Source organism: Cnephaeus nilssonii, assembly GCF_951640355.1.
Source record: "Cnephaeus nilssonii genome assembly, chromosome: 3".
NCBI classification, from domain to species: domain Eukaryota; kingdom Metazoa; phylum Chordata; class Mammalia; order Chiroptera; family Vespertilionidae; genus Cnephaeus; species Cnephaeus nilssonii.
The window spans coordinates 77,784,033-77,808,322 of NC_137074.1; positions in this window are offsets into that span (position 1 = coordinate 77,784,033).

Below are 24,290 nucleotides of genomic sequence, written 5' to 3' on the forward strand. Positions count from 1 at the left end.
CAAGGGATCCTAGATTGGAGAGGGTGCAGGCTGGGCTGAGGGACACCCTCCCCAGTGCATGAATTTCGTGCACTGGGCCTCTAGTTTATTATAAACATTTTTTTATGCTAATAAACAATTATTGATTTCAAAATAGGCTTTGAGGATAAATGATCATGGTAAAAATACTTTCAGAACAAACGTGTTTTGAATTCTGAATGAAAAATAAATATTAAAAAGCAAGTAATTCAAATTTCCCAATGGAAGCCTCCTTCAGAGTAGTTTTGGCTATATGAAAATTTAAATGACTTCTCTAAATGTTGCTGAATTAGTGGGAGATATATACACATAGAATGATTCTTGATACCATGAGTAAAATAAGTATTGTTGAATATGGATGATTCTGCATAATTTAGTTAAGAAATCTATTTGGATGACTGCCATTTTGTGAGGAAAGCTGTGACAGAATAAAGATTTAAGGATTTTACACCTATTTTAAAAAGCCAGTTTATCAATCTGTTCCTTGAACCTTAAAAAAAGGTTTTCAGAACATATCAGTCACTTTATACATTTACTTTCAAAATTATACAAACTGGATCAAATGCCAATGTCCATAATATTAATTATTTACAAAAAACTAATTGTAGATAATTATTTTAAGGAAGGATTTCATAACAAAAACATCCTATCTAATAAAAGAGTAATATGCAAATTGACCGTACCTCCACTATACCCACAAGCCATGCCCACCAGCCAATCAGGAGCCAATATGCAAATAAACCCAAGATGGCTGCGGCCACAGAATGAGCAAGAGGGAGGCTTGGGTTTCCCCAGCAATGGAGGAAGCCAGGCTTTCCGCCTGCCCTTGCCGGTCCAGGTCTCCACTCAATGCTACAAAGTTTCAATGATAGAAGATAAAAAAATCCCAACAAAAATGATGGCAGCCATGGAGCTGTAGAGAGCAGGAGGCCTGGGTTGCTCTTGGAGAGGAGGAAGCCAAGCTTTCCACCTGCCCTGGCTGGCCCAGGCCTCCACTCCAGGCTAAAAAGTTTCAATTATAGAAGATAAATAAATCCCAACAGAAATGACTGCAGCTAGGGAGCAAACAGGAAGCTTGGCTCCACTCAAGGCTACAAAGTTTCAATTATAGAAGATAAATAAATCCCAGATACCAGGGCCTCTGCTTGGGTCACTGGGGGGCATGGCCGGCCTGCAAACCACCACAGGTTCCTCACCCAGGCCACTCCATGCCCCAAGGGAACCCCCACCCTGATCTGGGACACTCTTCAGGGCAAAACAGCTGGCCCCCACTTATGCACCAGGCCTCTATCCTATCTAATCCTATCTAATAAAAGAATAATATGCAAATTGACCATCACTCCAAAACACAAGATGGCTGCCCCCATGTGGTCAAAGATGACTGCTCCCATGTGGACACAAGATGGCCACCAAAAGATGGCCAGCAGGGGAAGGCAGTTGGAAGGGACCAGGCCTGCAAGGGAGGGCAGTTGGGGGCAATCAAGCCTGCAGAGGAGGGCAGTTAGGGGTGACCAGGCCTGCAGGGGAGGGCAGTTAGGGGCAAACAGGCTGGCAGGGGAGCGGTTAGGCATCAATCAGGCTGGCAGGGGAGTGGTTAGGGGGTGATCAGGCTGGGAGGCAGAAGCGGTTAGGGACAATCAGGAAGGCAGCCAGGCGAGCAGTTGAGAGCCAGCAGTCCTGAATTGTGAGAGGGATGTCCGACTGCCCGTTTAGGCTAGGATCGGGTATAAACGGGCAGTCGGACATCCCTTGAAGGGTCCCAGATTGGAGAGGGTGCAGGCTGGGCTGAGGGACACTCCCTGTCCCCCTGTGCACGAATTTCGTGCACTGGGCCTCTAGTCAGTAATAATAGTCTTATACCTATTTTTTTATGTGTAGCTCATCTTTTCTTCTCTGATTGGCTGCTTAAAAACTAGATTCTCATCTGCCTCAATGATAAACCTAGTTGAAAAAGGTTCCGTTGCTATATTAAAAGTTCTCACAGATATAAAATTTAAAAATGGCTTTACTAAAATAGCTATTAAGGGAGGAAGAGTTTCCTTTAGGATAATGAACACCTATCATAGTCTTGGCAATATAAAATCATGAGAAGAACCCTTGAGATACACAATCAGTGCAACTTCTCTAGCAGTGGCATTCAGAGCCCCATAAATATGGAGGAGAAATCCATCTGTTTCAGAGAAGGAGGTTTATTCAATATCTTAACTTCATTGCTTATAAGAAATTATTCCAAACAAAATTAAGTCCCTTCTAATTTAGTTTAAACCCATATTATCGTGTTCTATGCCATCAGAGTTTGAAAACAGCTGGCCACCAGTCACTGAATAAACTCCCTCTGCATATTTAAAGACTGGCACGAAATGACTTTTGGTCTTCATCAAGTTGGAAGTTCCAGCTTTATTAACCTTTCAATGTCAGTCTTCATTTCCAGTCCTTTAATCATCTTCTGGATCATCTCTAAAGCTGTTCCATGGTCTTTCGTGAGTCAGTTTTACTTCAATAAGTCCTCCAACTGCTAACAAACATGTCAGGATTTGTGTTTAGTTGTCATAGCATTTTATGCCTATTTAACTACATTTCTTTGAAAACTGGCACAAGGACAAAGCAAAGATGGAGATTTCAGAGGTACAGGTTTGCTTTTTGTTTCTCTGGTTTTCTTTTTTTGTGTGTGTTATACTATTATGATAGCTTTGCCAGTGAGCCAGAGATTCTTTATCTAAGGGAATAATCTAATTTAACTAAAAACAGGGATAAAACTTTATTTACATTGAACTCCTGGAACTTGATAGCCAGATTTTTCACTTTAAGAATCTTGGCTTTATTACTTACCATGTAGATAAAACAAAACAAAATAAAACAAAACAAAACACCTTCTAAAATATATCATTCCTTTTTTGCATATTTGATCCTGAATATATTTTGGCATTTTGATTTTATAACATAATTCAATTCAATATATATTTAATGAGCACCTAAGAAAACAAGCAATATGCTAGGAGATATGATGGTGACAAAGTAAATCAGATATTCACTTAAAATCTGATTATAAGCTTACAATATAGTAGGACAAATAAGAAAATTACTCTAACAGACATCGCTACATGGTAAATATCATAAAATAATTGGATATATATGTTAAGGAAATTTCAGAGGAAACAACTTAATTGAAAAAGTCTCTCTAAGCTAAGCTATTCTATTAAGGTTATAGAAATATTTTTCTCCAAAGCAACAAATTAACTGAAAATCTGAAACAGGACATTAAGAGAATAATTAGAAATTTTTATTTGACATAAAATGCTCGAAAATAGTGGTAAATTGGTATAAATGATCTTTGACCAAACTAAGTTGTAATTTGAAATACAGCTTGGGAAATTATAATTTTTTTTTTTTTTTTGCAGATAGGGGGACATTACTGTCACCTTTTTAGAGTAAATGAGATGAACAGTACTGAGTTTTGATAAGAAAGAATTTGTATCCATGAATAAAATTGATTCAATGTAGAAAATGAGTTAAAAATTTAAAGGAATATTGCAGGAGAAAAATTAATTGAGAAATGGGGAGGGACAGACAGTTTTAGGAGAAATTATATAGTAGAATCTGACATCTAAGAGGTGGTGAGAAGAAAAGGAACCAGAAATGATTCCAAGGGTTAAAGTGTAGGTGAAAGAAAAATAATGGTGCATTCCTAAATCTAAGGATATCAGACACTCATTGGAATGGTAATGTCAAAGTTAGATTTTAAAATAAAAGATGCGGCAAGATAATGAATGCAGAAAATATAGATTGGTGTATTTTAGATGAAGTTTGATAACATTGATAAAAATAGAGATAGGGTGTCCAGCTTGAGAAAATATAATTTGAGAGGCCATGGAACTATGGGAGATTTAATTTGTAGGAAACATAATCCTGAGACATGTATGTGAAGAAACAATAAAATGTAGCCCACACCCAAGGAAATAAAAACAGCAGGTGATGAGCACCAGATGACAGAAATAATGGAAATAGCACTCAAAGAATTCAAAATAGCCATTATAAAAATGTTCAAGGTTCTTCAGAAGAAAAACAGGTGAACAAGTGGAAAATTTCTGCAAAGACATGGAATCTATAGAGAATTATGATACATGAAATAAAAATCCATGAACTGGCTGGCATGATTCAGTGGTTGAGCACTGACCTATGAACCAGAAGATCATGGTTCGATTTCTGGTCAGGAATGCCTAGTTTGAAACTCGATCCCCAGTGTGGGGCACAAAGGAGGGTAGCAGATCATTGGTTCTCTCTCATCATTGATGTTTCTATCTCTCCCTCTCCCCTCCTCTCTGAAATCAATAAAATATATACTTAAAAAATAATAATAAAAAATAAAGAACAAATGACCTAGTATGATTCTCTAGGGCAGGCGTCCTCAAACTATGGCCCGCGGGCCACATGCGAGTGTTTTTGCCGTTTTGTTTTTTTACTTCAAAATAAGATATGTGCAGTGTGCATAGGAATTTGTTCATAGTTTTTTTAAAACTATAGTCCAGCCCTCCAATGGTCTGAGGGACAGTGAACTGGCCCCCTGTTTAAAAAGTTTGAGGACCCCTACTCTAGGGGGTTAATAAAAAGACAACTCAATTAAAATATGTGCTAAAGACTTGGACAGCTACCTCACAAAAAATGTTTTACAAATGGCTTATAAAAATATGAAAAAATGTCTCATAGTTAGGAAATGAAAATTAAAATCACAAGAACATTACATATATACTAGAATTTTAAAATAAAAGACTAGCAACACTAAATATTTGAGAGACCATGGAACAACTTCAAATCTTACTGATGATATGTAAAATAATTCACCATTTTGGAAAATTATTGCAGTTTCTTATAAAGTTAAGCTTTCACATATTTTATGATATAGCAATTCTACTTTAGATATTAACACCAAAGAAATGAAAATATGCATCAACAAAATGACTTAAGAGTAGCAAAAACTTGGAAGCAATTCAATATTAATCAATAAATACAGATTTTTAAAAATTTACCATATTCATTGCCTTCAACAAAACACAGATGAATACCTAAGATGTTCAGTGAAAGAGGCCACACCCAAAAAATGCATAGTGTATAAAAAATAGGCACTGAAGAACAGGCAAAACTAAGCAAAATTAATTGAAAAATAAGCAAAATTAATTCTAGGGGGTAGAAATCAGAATAATGATTGTCCCTACAAGGAAGTGGGAAGAATTAATCAGAAAAAAGAAACAGGAAACTTTATAGGGTGTTTTTGGCAATGTTCTATATCTTGATTGGGGAGTTGGTAACACATTTGCTAAAACTCATCAAAATATATTTAGAATGTGTGCAGTTAATGTGTAATAATACATCATTTAAAAAGAAATCTGATTTAACATTTAATGTAATACTGGTTTGTTGGTGATGAACTCCTTTAGCTGGGAAGCTCTCTATCTGTCCCTTGAATCTAAATGATGGCTTTGCAGGTTAAAGTAATCTTGGTTGTAGGTTCTTGCTTTTCATCACTTTGAATATTTCTTGCCAATTCCTTCTGACCTGCAAAGTTTCTGTTGACAAGTCAGCTGACAGTTGTATGGGTGCTCCCTTGTAGGTAACTAACTGCTTTTCTCTGGCTGCTTTCAAGATTTTCTCTTTGTCTTTAACCCTTGGCATTTTAATTATGATATGTATTGATGTGGAACTCTTTGGTTTCCTCTTGTTTGGGACTCTGTACTTCCTGGACTTGTAAGTCTAAATCTTTCACCAGGTAGGGGAATTTCTCTGTCATTATTTCAAAAGTTTTCAATTTCTTGTTCTCTCTCTTTTTCTTCTGGAACCCCATGATGGAAATGTTGATATGCTTGAAGTTGTCCCAGAGACTCCTTACACTACCCTCATTTTTTTTGGATTCTTTTTCTTATTTGCTGTTCTGATTGGATGTTCTTTGTGTCCTTATATTCCAAATAGCTGATTTGATTCATAGCTTCATCTACTCTACTGTTGATTCCCTGTAAATTATTCTTTATTTCAGTTAGTTTAGCCTTTATTTTTAACAGGTTGTTTTTTATGCTGTTGAGGTCCTCAGTAAGTTCCTTTAACCTTTACAACCAGTGTTTTGAACTCTGCGTCTAGTAGATGGCTTATCTCCATTTTATTTAGTTCTTTTAATGGAATTTTTTCTGTTGTTTCATTTGGGCCATGTTTCTTTGTATCCTCATTGTGAAGCCTCCCTGTGCTTGTTTCTATGTATTAGGTTGAGCTGCTATGTCTCCCAAGCTTGGTAGATTGGCCTAATGTAGTAGGTGTCCTGTAGGGTCCTGTGGCACAGCCTCTCAAATCACCCCAGCTGGGCAACTGAGGTGTGCACACTGTGAGGGCTGTACACCTTCCTGTTTTAGTTGAGTCTTGATTGTTGTTGTCATATCAATGGGAAAGATTTAGCCAGGCCAATCATCTTTAAGGACTGTCTGTGACCACTGACTTCTGACCTCCAACCACCTTGCAGGATCAGCTGAGTAGGCATGGAAGAACAGATAAAGAGCTTTTCAGACAAGAAAAAGCTAAAGGAGTTTATCACCACCAAATGAGTATTATATGAAATGTTAAAGGGTCTTATTTAAGAAGAAAAAAATAGATAAAAATATGAACAATAAAATGACAATAAGTACATATCTATCAACAATTGAATGTATAAACAAAATGAACAAGTAGAAGATCAACAGACTCATAAATACAGAGAACATTTTTTTGGTTATGAGATGAGATGGGAGGAGAATTAGAGAAGGGTGCAAAAAAGGTGAAGGGATTAAGAAGTACAAATTGGTTGTTACAGAATAGACATACAGTATAGTAAAATACAGCACAGGGAATATAGTCAATAATAGTCTAAAAACTAGGTGTGGAGCTGGATGGGTATAGCATTTATTGGGATAATCTTGTATTAAGTTGTGTAATGTCTGGTCACTGGGGTGTACAAAATAAATTAAATTTTAAAAAGCAATCTGCTAATTATCTTAATATTTATACATACACTAGAGGCCCATTGCAGGAAGATTCCTGCAAGAACAGGGCTTCCTCGGGCCTATTCCTGCAAGAATAGGGCTTCCTGCGGCCTGAGCGGGCTTCCTTCTCTTCTCCGCTGCCTTGCTCCCTTCTCCACTGCCTCGCTCCCTCCCGTCTCCGCTGCCTCACTCCCTTCTCTGCTGCCTCGCTCCCTCCTGTCTCCGCTGCCTCGCTCTCTGCCGCTTTGCTCCCTTCTGCAGTGCTTGGCTTCCTTCTACGCTGTCTTCAGTCTTTGCTCCACACCTGTGTATGCAAATTAACTGCCATCTTTGTTGGGTTAATTTGCATACTCGCTCCTGATTGGCTGGTGGGCATAGTGGAGGGACGGTCAATTTGCACGTTTCTCTTTTATTAGTGTAGATAGTCTCTTTCTTAGTGAATTACTAAAAAAAAAATTCAGTAAGAAAAAATGTTAACTCAGGGTAAAGAGTGATTTGCAAGAAGGAATGGAAACAAAAATACTTGAAAATATTATTAACCTAAAAATACATTTAGGAATGTGAAGTAAAAGTTCCACATAGCGTTTTTGGAATTACTTAAACAGCAAGTTATGGTTCTTGTATTGTTTAGGAGGAGAATAAAAATGTTAACTAATTATTTTACTTTTTCAGAAAAATATGAAGTTAATGATGTTTTAAAACTTTAAGGTTGAGAGGGAGAAAAAATGGTGGCCGAATAGGCAGCCATGTCAGGAGCCTTATCCTGGAGCAGATAGAAGGAGCATCTAAATCAAATTACACCCACCTGGAATTGGCAAAGTAGTCACAGCTGGCGAGACAATTAGCAGCTGGGAAGGGCAGAGGATGCCTGGAGAATGGTAGGATTAGGATCTGGGCTGGGGAGAGAGACACATGACCACCAAGAGGAGAGGGTCAGAAGGAAGCTGCATGGCTCCAAGTCCATGTCCCTTGGGGACAGGCGTAACATCTGACTGTGGAAAAATTTAAAAAATATCCTAATAAACTATTAGTTAAAGGAAACTTTTTAAAATTCATAAAGGATATCTACCAAAACTGATATCAAGCATCACATTTAATTATAAAATCTTTATAAGAAATACTTTCAGAAAACTCCACTAAACTCACTACCACTAATAGCCAATGAACAAGACAAAAAAAAAAAGGTTTAAGAATTGTAAGCAATAAAGTAAAATTGTCTTCATTTTCAGGTGATAATTACAGAGAATCTAAAAATGAGGGAAAGATTTTCACAAGACTGCTTAAACAATACCACCAAAAAATCTTGTATTAGTTTTAAAATATCTAGAAAATGTAGAAATAACATAATCCTACATTAGCAATAAAATCTAAAGCTACTATGAATAAATCTAACTAAAGATTTACAAAACATAATGAAGAAAATTATTAAAGAACATAAAAGAAAAACTGAATAAAGAGAGGGGAAATATTGTTCATGTATTAAAAGATTCAATATAAATAAATGTATAAATTACAATAATTTTGAACATAATTCTAACAATTAATGAACTAAGAAAATGTTTTAAAAATTCCTATAAATAAAAATAACAAAAAATATATGAGAACAGAACTGGAAGGAAGGCTACCAAATTAATGTCTGTGGTTACTTCTAAGCAGAGAGAAAAGGAAGGGGGCTGGCAAAGGGCACAAATTTGAATCTTATCAGGAAAGTTTTTATTTTTTATTATAACTATATCTGAAGGAAAAAGTGTAAACATTGTGAACATTCTGGCTTGAGAATTCATGAGTGTTTGTTTTAGTGATATCTTTATTTTTTTATATTGTTTAAAATTTTCAAATAAAAAAGAAATAATATTTGCTTTTCATTTGACAGGGTCTCCTCTGAAGGTTGGTAGACAATAGCAGGATGGATTTTTATTTCAATTCATTTCATCTAAATTACTTAAAATTCCTATATAGCTGAGCTACCAAAAGGTAAAAGTCTATTCTGTTATAAAAATAAGAGGAAAAATTTATCCTCTAAAAAATAAACATTATGGCAATTGATTATTAACACTAACTTTTACTGTAAGGGCTAGCACTATTCACTTTTACTGAAATATAAGAAAAGGGCTCCATTTATTATATAATTTCCCCCCATAATGCTGAGGATGTCTAAAATCCTAGAAATTGTTTTAGTTGTTTAGAGATTGATTTCAATTATTAGAAGCTAAATATTATAAAACATGCATGCCATGTTAGTCACTAAGTTGTTATTCTAAGCAATTATTCCAGTTGAAATGTTTTGAATTTTGTTTTCTAGATGTACAGCTGCTTCAGTATCTACTTGTTTGTGTTTGTTCAGCATCAGAGTGTACACATTCGAATTACATTCCAAAACTTTACAATATATTTATATTACTAAGAATCCTTTTGTTCCAATTGTTATCAAAATATCAGCTCCTTTTTATTAGAATCAGAGTTATTTACAAGTGAGTGAATTTTATGAGGGTAGCAAAATGTATTTTTAATCCGAATTACTGCTTTTGTATTTAGTCAGTACTGAGAATGTAACACGCATACACACACACACACACACACACACACACACACACACACACACAGACTTTCTTAAAGGAGAATCTCTTTGGGCAGAGAGGGGAGGATTTCTGAAGAACCCATTCCCAAACTTGGGGTGAGTTTATCAAGACTTGAGAGAGTCAGCCTTGTTCTTGGGCTCCTGATTTTCATTCATCTCAGTATGATCTCTACTTTATTCAAGAGAACCTAGAGAACTTTCTTGTAGAAGAACACATTACATAGGACATGTATCATCTTTGCAAACTCATACTTACCCTCTTATTTTACTAGCACAATGATTTACTGAAATTCATCAGGAAGAAAATTATACGCTTAAAATCAAAGTGTTTTCCTACATATATTTTTCCAAGATCATTTCTTCACCTGGTCATTTTAGTGTAAGGAATGCTATCCTGGGGAAGGCTTGATTTATAGTTATTTAATCCAGCCTCACTAAAGGATGCTCACATAGACAACATATATTAAGCAGTGTTTTATTTAATTCATTAATTGGCAAGAATCTAGGCAATAAAAAGAGGAACAGCTGGGTGTGTGACAGTACATCCCTCTGTACACTTCAGGAGAATTTATCTTATTTCAGGAGGCATGGGGAATATATTTGTAAGTCCTGGAGAAACTGATTCTAATCTAAGTTAAAGGGGAATTGAAATCTCTGATCTAAACAGCTGGTTGGAAGTATCTCATATCTATTTGTTGGGATTTAAGAAAGGCCTAGGCAATTGGTTACATGATCAAAGATGAAAGGAATTAGGAATTTGTTTTGGAAAAAGCATGATTGGGAAGTGACTGGCCATGAGTCTTTAAACATGACATTGTTAATTGGAGGATATTGACCAGCTGTTCTCCAGCCCCAGTTTATCCTGCATACTAGTATAAGAAAATTATTTAAAATAGCAACAAAAGAAATACAAACTAAGTCAAATGAAGAACAAACTCTAATATGATATTAAGGGCTAGAAGTAGAGACTGTATAAATGGCTATAATCCTATATAATAAAACCCTAATATGCAAATTGACCAAACGGCAGAATGACCGGTTGCTATGACACACACTGACCACCAGGGGCCAGATGCTCAATGCAGGAACTGCCCCCTGGTGGTCAGTGCACTCCCACAGGGGGAGCGCTGCTCAGCCAGAAGCCGGGCTCACAGCCGCAGTGACCGGAGCCTCTCCCACCTCTGCTGCAGGGCAGGCAGTAAGGAGAGAGGGGTCCCAGACTGCGAGAGGGATATCTGACAGCTGGCTTAGGCCCAATCCCCCCAGGGGACATTTCCCAGGGGCCCCAGACTGCGAGAGGGTGCAGGCTGGGCTGAGGGACTCCTAGCCCCAGTGCACAAATCTCGTGCACTGGGCCTCTAGTCAATATATAACACTGGAGGAAGCTCACACACAGCCATGTAAATCCCATAAAATACCAACTGAATAAACAGTAATGTGAATGGCATTCACTTGGATTAAATAGAAATAACTATTGACCTGATTACATAAATTACAAGGTCATTTTTTATATCACTATAAAGCAAAAAAATAAAATTGCCAGAATGCCTACTTTTCTCTTAAGTCACTGAAGTCTTCCCCAAATTAAGCTAAAAATGGAATCTTTGCCACATTTCCTGTAATTCTTTGATCTTATGGTCATAATAGAATGGCATGCAACAGAGAAGAGGAAAATTGCATCTCCTGGTATTTCCACATTTTTACATTTTTCTTAGTGACAGTTACAAGCTGAAACAGCTATGAGTTCATGAAGTCTGTGTGGCTGAGATTGTCCTTTGCTGCACTGGTAGAAAGAGACTGGGCTAGCTTGAGACACAGACAAGGCAAACCAGAAGACAACACTAACATATCAACAAAATTCTAGCATAACAACAGAAACAGAGGTTCAAAATAGAGAATGTAACTTTATTTGTGTATTTCTTTCCAATTTTTAGTATGGAGGTACGATGGTTTATAAAGCTGACAACTAATTTGTATAATAACCTTTACTGAGTATAATTTACAAATAACAAAAGGCATCAATTTTAGTGTACATTGGAATGAACTTTGACAAGCATATACACCTTTGTAGCTACCACCACAAAGAATACACAGAATATCCAACATGCCAACAGGTTCTCTTGGGTCTATTTCCAAAAACATTCCCCACTCCAGCCTCTGCAACAATTTATCTGCTATCACCATAGATTAATTTTTTTCCTCATAAATAAATGTAATCTTACAGTATGGCCTCTTTTGACTGCCTTTCTTTTTCAGTCCAAATTTTTTAAGATTCATTAATGTTGTGTGAATAGCAATAGCTCATTCATTTATATATCACATTTTGGTGTCTTCTACAAAAATTGCAGCTCTTGTGGGTAGACATCTGAGTTGCGTTCATTTGGAGGTTTAATGAATAAAACTCCTATAAGTTTTTTGTGAGCCTGTCTGGAAAAATGCTTTCAATTTGTGAGTTAATACTTGACAGTAGAATTGCTGTACATTTAGTAAATGTATGTTTACTCTTAAGGAACTGGAAAACTATTTTGCAAAGAGCCTGTGCCATTATATATTCCCATCAACAATGTAGGAGAGTTCAAATTGATACATATCCTTTATCACATTGCTATTGTCAGTCTTTTTTTAACCATATAATAAATGTATTGTGAAATGCTATTGTGCTCTTAATTTGCATTTTCCTGATGACTAATTATGTTGGCAGCCTTATATGGGAAGAAAATGCCATCTAGGAATTTCATACCTGGAGAGAAGTCAATGACACATTTCAAAACTTCAAAAGGCAGGCTGACTCTCTTATTAGAAGCTAATGTAGCTGCTGACTTTAAATGGAAGCCAATGCTTTTTTCCCATTGTGAAAATCCTAGGGAATTTAACAATTTTGTTAAATCTACTCTGTGTTCTATAAATGGGACAACAATGCCTGGATGACAGCACTTACATTTACAACATGTCTTATTGAATATCTTAAGCCCACTGTTGAGACTTACGGCTCAGAAAAAAAAAGATTACTTTCAAAATATTACTGCTCATTGACAATGCACCTGGTCACCCAAGAGCTCTGATGGAGATGTACAATGAGATTAATGTTTTTATGCCTGCAAACACACCATCAACTCTGAAGTCCATGAATCAAGAAGTCATATTTTTTATTGCTTACACTATTACACATGTCCCCACTCCCTCCCCTCTTTTCCCACCTCCACCCAGCCCTTGCTCCCCCTTTTCTCTGGCCAAAACCACACTGTTATCTTTATCTATGGGTTATGCATATATGTTCTTTGGTTCATCCTTTCACCTTTTTTCATTTAGTCTCTCCTTCCCCCTCCTGTTCCATGCATGAATCAATGAGTAATTTTGATTTTCAAAATATTTCTTATAATTTAAGAAATAATTTTGTAAGGGTATAGCTGCAATAGATACTGATTCTTCTAATGGATCTGGGCAGAATTCTGAAAACCTCTGGAAAGAATTCACCATTTTAGAGTCTATTAAGATCATTTGTGATTCATGGTAAGAGGTCAAAACATCAACATTAGTAGAAGTTCGGATAAAGTGGTTCCAACTTTCATGGATGACTTGGAGAGGTTCAAGAAGTCAGTGTAGGAAGTAACTACAGTTGTGGTGAAAAAGCAAGAGAACTAGAATCAGAAGTGGAGTCTAAAGATGTGACTGAATTGCTGCAATCTCATGGTAAAACGTTAATGGATGGGGAGTTGCTTCTTATGGGTGAGCAAAGAAAGCGGTTCTTGAGATGGAATTTACTCTGGGTGAAGATGCTGTGAAGGTTGTTGAAATGACAACAAAGTGTTTATAATAGGACATAAACTTAGTTGATGTACAAGCAACAGCAGGGTTTGAGAGGATTGACTCCAGTTTTGAAAGAATTTCTACTGTGGGTAAAATTCTATCAGATAGCATCGTATGCTACAGAGAAACCATTTGTGAAAGGAAGAGTCTATGCAGTATATTTTATTTTTGTCTTATTTTAAGAAATTATCATAACCACTCTAACCTTCAGCAACCATCAGCAACATTGAGGCAAGACCTTCCACCAGAAAAAAAAAAAAAAAAGATTGCAACTCAAAAGGCTCAGATGATGGTTAGCATTTTTTTTTAAAAGTATTTTTTCTTGATTTCAGAGAGGAAGGGAAAAGGAGAGAAAGATAGAAACATCAATGATGAGAGAGAATCATTGATTGCCTATCTCCTGCATGCTCCACACTAGGGATTGAGCCCATAACACAACCTGAAATCAAACCTTGACCTTCTGGTTCATAGGTCAATGCTCAGCCATGCCAGCTGGGCTATGATGGTTAGCATTGTTTAGCAATAAATAATTTTTAAATAAAGATATGTACATTGTCTTTTTAAAACATAATGCTATTGCATACTTAATAGACTACAGTATAGTGTAAATGTAAGTTTTCTATACACTGGGAAATAACAATTCATATTCATGTGGCATGCTTTGTTATGATATTCATCTTATTGTGGTGATCTCGAACCTAACCAATAATATATCTGGGGTATACCTGTATAACATCACTTATTTGTTGAATCTTAAACAAACAAACAAACAAACAAACAAAAAACTCATTAAAACAGAGAGTAGAGATTTGGCTAACCTGGGCTAGGGCATGGGAAAACTGAGGAGACCTTGTTTAAGGGTACAAACTTGAAACTAGTAGATAAATAATTCTGGAGATCTAATGCACAGTGATTATAATCAACAATACTATAACTTTCAAAGTAGCTAATTAACTAGATCTTAATTGTTTTCTTTACACAAAAAATGATAAATATGTAACCTGATAGAGTTGTTAGGTAACACTATAGTACTAATCATATTACAATTTATAAATGTATCACACTGACATAATACACTTTAAAGTAGCAAAACATCCTATGTCACTTATATCTTAAGTAAATCAATTAATTTTAAAAAGTACAAATCTATTTTGGTCACTTAAAAGAAAAACAATATTTAAAAATAACGAGGTCCTCAACTTGGTTTATAAATCTCTCTACATTCTAGTGGTTAATACTCAGTTGTGTCCATGTCCCTCATTCATATTTTGACCTCTATAGTTCAGCACTATCGAACTAATATCAACTTCTGGATATAAAATGCTCTATCTCATCTGCTATTTTTGTAGATGCCACTCCCTGTGTCTAGATATCATTATCTCCTTTGCTTGGCTATTTTCCACCTCTCCCTCATTTCTCAGGTTTCAGCTTAAATTTTAACTTCCTACAGTGAGTATGCAAGAAATTTTAATGTAGATAATTAGAAAATATTTAAAAGAGAATTTATAAAATACAATGGAAAGTGTCAACAAATTCCTAACTTAAGAAGATGTTGTATATGCACTCACTGGTTATAATTTTTAGTACAAGTTCTTTAGCAGATGGCTGACACATTTGACCCCCAAACTGAGAAATTTTGATTAATATTCATTAAAGTTAGATCATCCAGTTACAAATGCTTATAATTATTTCCTTGTATCTTAATATGGTAACGTAGAAGAAGCATGTGGGAATTTATTTAGGCAATTCTCTCTGACTCAATTGCTATATTTTTTGGTGTCTTCAAATGTATTTTTCATAAAAGGCATAGCTATTGCGGTATTCTAGAATGTCAGTTCAATTAACATTAAAAAATTGAAATCAACTGTGCCTATTCTATTATTCCCACTTGGAAATGGGTAGTTTGGCCTGGGTATCTTTGTAGAAATGCCATATTTATTTTTAATTTGATTCATATCCAGTTCAATTTGAAGAATTGCCTATGTTATTGACATTGCCAAAGATATTTCATTAAAGTCTGCACTTCATCAGGTTTCTAAGAGAGGTAAGGAAGAATTCTGATTTTTGTTAGGTGGTATCAGTGATTTGAGACTTGAAAGAATTTCAGAAAAAAAATTTTTCTTTTAGACCAATATCCTTATTATTTTGTTTTTAATATTAAAAAAATTAATTCCGATAAACAGCATCAGTTATTTTGGCATTCACCATACAGCTTTTATTTAGAACTTCTTTATATGGACTGATTATGTGTATCTGTTTTATCTTGTGTAGGATTGATTCTATAATATTCAATTTTACAACTAATTCATGACATAGAGGAAACATAGTTGCTTTACATTTTACATAGTACTTAAGACAGTACATAGACATAGTAGGTGCTTAGTAAGTAATTGAGAACTAAGAAGTCTATGGGCAACAATGAAGTGATACTTCCTCAAATACTTGAGGAAAGGATGTAAGGATATAAAATACTGGCATCTTAAAGTATGTTTTATTACTTTCTTTCAAAGAGAGTCATTTCTGCCCTGGTCAGTGTTGCTCAGTGGTTAGAGTGTTTGGCCCATGCACCAAAGAGTCACAGGTTTGATTCCTGATCAAGGGCATGTACCTGGGTTGCAGATTTGATCACCAGCCCTGGTCAGGGTGTGTGCGGGATGCAACCAATTGCTACGTCTCTCTCACATTGATGTTCCTTTCTCTCTCCCTGTCTCTCTTTCTTCCCTTCCCTCCCTTCCACTCTCTAAAAACAACAGAAAAAAAAATATTATCAGGTGAAGATTAACAAAAAACAACAACAACAAAGAGAGTCATTTCTTAAATTAATCTTTGCAGGCTCCTGATCATGATTAAATTAATGCTAATAAAATAATTTATATGATAGTGAACAAAAGGATCAAAATATTGTGCTGTGATTGTAATTATGAAAAAAAATTAATCATAACTCTTTAAAATGGGACTGTAACAGATTTAGTAATATTCTAGCTGCTCTTACTGAGGTGTTAGATGGGATCAGGCAGCTTAGGGTAAGAGCTGTGGGGAGGGAAGAAGGTAGATAAAGAGAAGAGCCAGATGTCAGGATGTAAGAGGGGGGGAATGTACCAGTCAACCTTACAGCTGCCCTTCCCCCTGAAGCCAAGAGCAGGAACTAAAAGCAGGGAGATGAGGGCAAAAGGAGATTGGCTGGTGTTTTTTTGAAAGAGCCAATAGAGGGCAAGAGCAAAAAAATATAAATCTCTATACTAGTAAGCTTCTGCAGAAACCCTTTTTGGACCCCTCTCACATGCTGAGATCTTTGTTACTTTTGCTGTAATAAACTTTGCTTCCCATTTGCTTACTCTCCCCTTGGCTGGAATTAATTCATGGACTTCTTGAGACAATGATCCCAACAGTTCACACTCACATCTCATTACTTCACCCAAATAGTAGCCTGGATTTTTGGTGGTGAAGTGAAGAACAAAATTTTCTAGAAAAGAGCACAGTGAATGGTTGTCAGTGTAGTATATAAGTATGTATCTTTCAGAAGGATTTACAAGGGAGGAACTAACAAAAGGATTGAGTCAGGAGACGCTCATGAAAAGGGGAAAAGATCAGGATAATTACAAATGGAATGGAGGCTGAAGATGGTGATGTGAAGCAGTCTTGTGAAATTCCATGAGCCTCTACTTCTTCATCCCACTGAGCATGTATACCTGTTTGATATCACATTATACCATGGGGGAGAATATAGGGGTCCTTTTAATCCTAATTATTTCTGGTGATTTGTGTAACTAACTGAAGGTCAGCATATTTAATATTCCTTTTCTTCCTTATTTGGAAACTAGCAAGGAAAGAATGTATTGTTCTCCTCACAATGCACACTTATGCATTCTGGCCTCAACCTCTGAGAGTCTCCAATAGAAAAAAAAAAATGCTATGCCAATGACTTTAGGAGGTAAGAGGAAGTAACAGGAATCATAGGAGATTGGCTGTCACAAATGTGAACACCAACTGCATAGCTGAGATACCATTTTTGTGTGTGTGCGCAAATAAATATCTCAACTGCTTTCCAAAAGAATGAAAATGAAAAGGCAAATAAAGACTAGAATTACATAAAATCCAGATGAAGATGGGATTCCTATGCTAATCATGGATTCGTTTACCCAGGATTTCCTCAATATTATGGGCCTGTACAAAAGGAATAATGAAGACAAAGTTTACGAGCATGTTTTTAAACCAACTTTATTGAAACATGGCATTGTTAAGTCTTGGGGTAAATATAAGAAACCTCGGGGTAACTAAAGGAGAAGGTCAGAGGTCAAATCTATGTTGACTCTTCTCAAGAATCTATTGTTTCAGAATCCTCTGCATAATTACATTAACTTTTTAAAAAATTTAAATTCTTTAAAAACATGAAATTACAAATAGTAGGCAGCTTTTGTTTGTAAAAATATTTATGTTAATTAACTGGCTAGAACAAACATTTATACTCTTACCCAGGCTCTTTATCCCAACTCTATAACCCCAGCAGTTCTAAGGTTTCTTCCATGCTTCACCCAAGTTACTAAGGAAAACCAGAGAACAAGTCTCAGAGAAACACACTGTTTTTGCCAAAAATATCTTGCTCTCAGTCCTTAAATTTCTACCAAAGTGGTGACTAGTGCCCACTGACTTTAAACATTCCCAGCATTTTGGAATTTGATGGTGAGCCTTAGAAAAGTGTGTGAGTTTCAAATGGTTTGGTGAATGTATTTTTTGCTTCTTTCCTTTTAAGTAAGGGAGTTTAGGTAAAACTATGGTTATAGTGAGGTAGTGGAAATTTTGGGAGGAACTATGTATCTTTTCGAGGCCTGGTGATTTTTGAGAATGTTATAATTTCCAGGCTCAATGAAGTTTTACAGCAGAATCTATTATATAACACTTTATAAAACATTGCTTATAATTATATTAAACATACAAAGATATATCTTTAAAAACCCAATGATTATCCCAACAATATTAGAGAATTAAAAAATGCATACACACACACACACACACACACACACACACACACACACACACATGCATACACATCTTCAAAACTAAAAAAAAAAAGAAGCTTTAATAGGAGATTTACAGACATACTTAACTATTCTAGGGGCTGGGGACTATTAACTTTGTTTTTAATTTTACCATATTATTTATAAAAGGCTTTGTGTTTGACTTTGAGTGTCCTGATGGCTAGAGCAATGAGGAAAATATGCTAAGAAGTTGTTTTTAGAAGAAAGAATAACAATTCTTTAGAGGAGTTAATGTCTTCTTGGCCTGGTTCCTTTAGAGCCCTGACTCTCAAAATGTAGTTATGACCAACATAACTAAGAAACACCAATTCTTTCTTATGTCATCATAAGAAACAGTCAATCTTGATATGAGCCTTCAGGAAGCAGGTATAGGGGACTTTGGAAGTACTGGGCTTGCAAGTTTCAAAGGAAGCCAAGAAGTAAGCAGTCACCTAAATTTCCTATAATTTTTTTCTGGCAATCTCATGAGAAAAATAAAACAGGAAAATACATTTGTTCTCTATGTTGAAATAATAACTGGTCCGTGTAAATTGAAAATTATGCAGTTACAGTTTTGCTACTGGATAATGGTCTTGGATTTTCAGTAAGGCAAATATAAAGCTTGAATTATAGTTTACTGTCCCCATAAGTCCGGCCAGAAAGTGACAAATGATGGGATTACAATGGCAAATTTTGAAAATAGGCTTATTTTAGGAAGAAGTTTTGGAAGAATTACATGGCAAAAATGTGAAGTGAAGAGGACTGAACTATCTTTATTTTATTCTGGTGTGTAAATGCTGTGATTTGGATGATATTTTGATCTAATACCATGTGGGGTTTTGTTCCTGTTACTCCCAATAATGCTTTTATTTAGGGCCCTGTGGCTCTCAACATGGAAACCAGATCATCATTGCCTCAAAGAAATGTTGTTATAGCACAATAAGATAATTTAAAATTTATGCTCTCAGCCTTTTAATTGCAAAAGTCAAAGCCCATGAACAGAAGGCAAAAGACTCCAAGGATACATGATCATGATCAGTCAGAGGGCCTCTTTCCCCCTCAGCTTAGGAAACTATACTGGGTTGCACAGTCGACAAAGGAGGGTTGATGGGGAAACACATTGTTAAACACCTGTATGCCTCTGAGAAAGAGCTACTGCCACTACTCTTGAGCTGAGCCCCCTGGAGGAGTAACATAGAAATATTATGTACATTAGAAATTCACCAATCTATTTCATTTTTCCTTCATAAATACAAATGGGCAACTAAGTACCAGTTATATCAGAAGAATGCAGTATGAAAGAGAGAAAAACAGCAATAACAAAAAAGGTGGGGGAAGAATGGAGGAGGGAGAGATAAAAGATTTATTTTGAGGAACTGGTTTACACAGTTGTGCAGGCTGGCTAATCTAAAATCTTCAGCATAGGCCAGCAGGCTAGAGACCCAGGGGAGACTTGATGTTGCAGCTTGAGTCCAAAGAGAGTCTGGAGACAGAATTCCCTTTTTCTTGGGGGACTTTAATCTTTTTTTCACTTAAGGCCTTCAACTGATTGAATTAGCCCCATGCACATTATGGAGGCCAATCTGCTTTATTCAAGTCTACTGATTTAAAAGTGAATCTTGGAACCTAAATAATCTTATTAACCAATGTCACCCCAATATATTTAATTAAAAGAAAGAGAAAAGTAAATCTTATCTAAAAACAATACCTTCACCACCCGGCCATTGTGGCTCAGTGTCGACCCATGAACCAGGAGGTCATGGTTCAATTCCCAGTCAGGGCACATGCCCGTGTTGTGGGCTTGATCTCCAGTACAGGGTGTGCAGGAGACAGCAATCAATGATTCTCTCTCATCATTGATGTTTCTCCCTTCCCTTCCTCTCTCTGAAATCAATAAAAACATATTTTAAAAATAATAAAAATAAAAACAATACCTTCACAATAACATCTAAAGTAGTGTTTGACCAAATATGTGGGTATTGTACCCTAAGCAAATTGACACATGAAATTAATCATTATAAACTTTCAGCAGAAAGACTGGAGAACACAATTTAGGAAATTTATTGGAATATAAACAGAAAAGAAAAATGATGGGATATATGAAAACAAGGATATATGTCATCAGATTGCAAGGGATTCACAAAATAGTACCATTAATAAAAAAATGAAATAAAAGAAGTATCTAAAAAATTCTTCTGAAATTTCAAAACATCAAAATAGAGACAATATTTTAAAATCTTTGAGATGAAAAAAAATCACTTCCAAAGGAATATAAAGCATATTGGCCTCAAAGTTGTCATCAGCAACCACTGGATGTTAGAAGACTGTAATTTAATCCTTTCAAATTTGAGGAAAAAGGTGATACTGAAGCATCCATCTTATAGAAAAACTGTTGTTTGAAATTTTAACCCTGCTATTTGGCTTCTGTAAATGCTTGTTTGCTTAAATAATAAGGAAAATAAGACTACTCCCACTTCAGAGAGGCCATTAAACCTTCCCGGACAAAATTATCAGTGCTGGCACCAGGCCAGGCCTCTGGTTGAGGTCTCAAGGCCCCAGTACATACGGGCTCTTTAAGAACTTGCAAGAGGGGCCGGAAACACCCCATATTTGGGAGACAAAGAAGGTAAAAACATTTAAATAGGGAAAATTCCTGCATGTTGGGGCCCAGAATTTATGAGACATTTTCCTCTGGACCCGCGCATAATAAATGTAACTCCGTCTCTCTAAGTATTCCTTGGTTCTTCTCCGGTTTTCTGTAACAATACTTGTTGCCAAATTAAATTTTTAGGCAAACTACCAACCAAATAAGAAGTCAGGAAGAAAGGATATTCAGATATGTGATGATTCAGAAAATGTGTCTCCCACATATTGTTGCTTAGCAAGTTATTTTAAGATTTACACTAGCAATCCAAGTGGGTGAAAAAAGTATCCAAGAAAAAGGCACCTTTTACATAGATATGAAGCAAGGAAGCTGAATATTTTACGTGCTACGCAGGTGAGACTTGTATATGTAGAATGAAGTCTCTGAGCAAAGCAAAGAGGATACTTGATATAAGCCCTGCGGAAGGTGGAGTTTAGAGACTGGCTGACTTGGAAGCTTTCTGCAGTGAAGCATCTCATAATTACCCAACCAAGTGGATCCTTAAATGAAGCTATCATGATTGACTAGGATAGGTTTTAATTCTGTTCTGAGGTATCCTGTTTATTACTTGGGTTTTGGGCAAAATAACAATCAGAATGTTCTTTTTTTTTATCTTGAAGAAGTGTAGATTTTATTCTCAAATCAAAGATGATAGTATGGGACCCAGGAGAGATAGATTCAAGATAAAGAAAGAGAAGTTCCAGCTGACAGTGGCTCAATAGGTCTAGAGAACTACTTAGCTGTATTGAATCAGGAGGTTGGAAGTCTACAGGAGAGAACTATTTAGTATAAAAGGAAATGGAATAAAATATGAAGTATGTCTGAGAGCTTGGGGAAAATGCAATGAAATGTAGTATCACAATTACAAGAACGAACTTTGGGAGCTGACTGGCTGTGCTTGAGTCCCATCTCTACTAGTTACATATCACTGTCTGACCTTGAGCATGCCACCTAACCTCTCTCTGCCTCTCTTGCTTCATCTGTAAATTGACCATAGTATCTAACTTACAGAGATGTTGTGATGATCACACCATGTGAATTGTTACTTATTGCTCTGTTACAAATTACTGCAAAACTTAGTGTCTTAAAATAATGGTAAGCATGTGTTAACTCTCATGATTTCTATTTGGTCAAGAGGACAGGAGAGGCTTGGCTGCGGAGACCTGACTCAAGGTCTCTGATGTTGTGGCAATCAAGACGATGAGACTATACTGGATTACTCACTAGCTGCAAGTTAGTGCTGGCTGTTGACAGGAAGTCTCAGTTCCTCTTCATGTAGGCCTCTCCCAAAGATGCTGAAGTATGTGGCTTCCCCCAGAGCAAATGACAGAGAGGAAGAGCTTGACAGAAACGTTTCTGTTTGTGACCTTGCCTCAGAATCACAAAGCATCACTTCTGCCCCATTCTGCTCACTGGAATGAATTGGTCAGTCCAGCCCACATCAACAACATTTCTTTTTTCTCTCTCAGAACCCACTGATACAAAGGGTTGACCATACTTTCAACATTTTAATTGTGATATTGGCAGGGTGGTTTTTATAGATGTTCTTTGTCAGTTAAGAACATTTTCTTTTAGACATAGCTTGTTAACAGTATTTTATTTTTAATCTTAAATGGATATAGAACTTTCTTTTTCTGAGGCTGCTGACTTTCTTCTCTTAGAATGCAAATGTGGTAAATTATATCTTAGCCTTTTTCTCTTTTTCATTGGATCATCCAAGAGCTAAGTGGAGTAGACCAGGATTCAAGGGCAAAAATTAGATCTTTAGTTATTGATTGCTCACAGCAAATCCCTTTGTAGTTTTGAAAAATCAGGATATGCATTTATTTTAAGTATTCTTTTCTAGACTTACTTTTTTTTCCTACTATGTATTTGGTAAAAATATTCTCTCAGTTTTGGCAGAAAGAACTTTTTTTTGTTAAAATATATTTTTGTTCATTTTAGAGAGAGAGGAAGGGAGAGCGAGAAAGAGATAGAAACATTTATAAGAGAGAAAAATCAACATCAATTGGCTGTTTCCTGAATGCCCCCTGCTGGGGATCGAGCCTGCAACCTGGGCATGTGCCTTGATAAGGGATTGAAGCTGAGACCTCTTGGAGCATGGGTTGATGCTCAACCACTGAGCTACAACGGTCAGTCAGAAAGAGCTCTTAATAATAACTTTCTCATAGTACACTTCCCATGTAATAAAATAGTCAATTGGTTCCTTCTGTATGAAATACCCAAACAGAAATAATATGGAGAAATTACATACATCAATCTGCATTCTCCCAACAGTGCATGAGGTTCCTTTTTCTCCACATCTTCACCAGCACTTGATGTTTGTTGATTTATTGATAGTAGCCATTATGCCAGCTGTGAATTGATATCTCATTATAATTTTAATTTGCATTTGTCTAATGACTAGTGATGTTGAGCATCTTTGCATATGTCTATTGACCATCTGTATGTTCTCTTTGGAGACGTGTCTATTCAGGTCCTCTGTTCACTTTTTTATGGTTGTTTGTGGGATTTTTTGGTGTTGAGTTGTCTAAGTCTTTTATAAATTTTGGATAGTAACCCCTTATCAGATGCAGCACAAACTTATAGATACTGAGAACAGACTGATAAGATATCAGTGGGGAGAGGGGTTTGGAGGCTAGGGAGAAAAGTTGAAGGAATTAAGAATTACTACTTGGTAGTTACAAAATAGTCATGGGATGTAAAGTAAAGCGTAGGAAATATAGTCAATAGCATTGTAATAACTATTTATGGTGCCAGGTGGGTACTTGAAAAATCAGGGGGAAACTTTGTAAAGTATATACTGCTATGCTGTATACCTGAAACTAATACAAAATAATGTTGAATGTAAACTGCAATTGAAAAATAAAATTAATAAAAGAAATACACATATAGAAACAAACTCATGCACACATTCAAGCAATGAATTTAAGTCTAGTCACAGATTTGCTTCCTGAATTATTTTTCCCTTTTATGGATTTCACAATTATTAGTTGTTTTGGCCTTAAGTAGGAAGATGTACCCATGGACAAGCATGAGATCTTTTCCTCAGGGCTCCTGTGAACAAAACATAACATCACAGAGCGGGGGCCAGGCAGCACTATAGCCTGCATTCAGTACAGCAGAAACAAAGCCTTATTTATAAGTTTCCTCCCAGAATAAAAAAGAAAGAAAGAAACCAGCTTTTCTGTGTTTTCCTTGGAATCGATCCCTGTTGACCTTAAAGAGTTTAC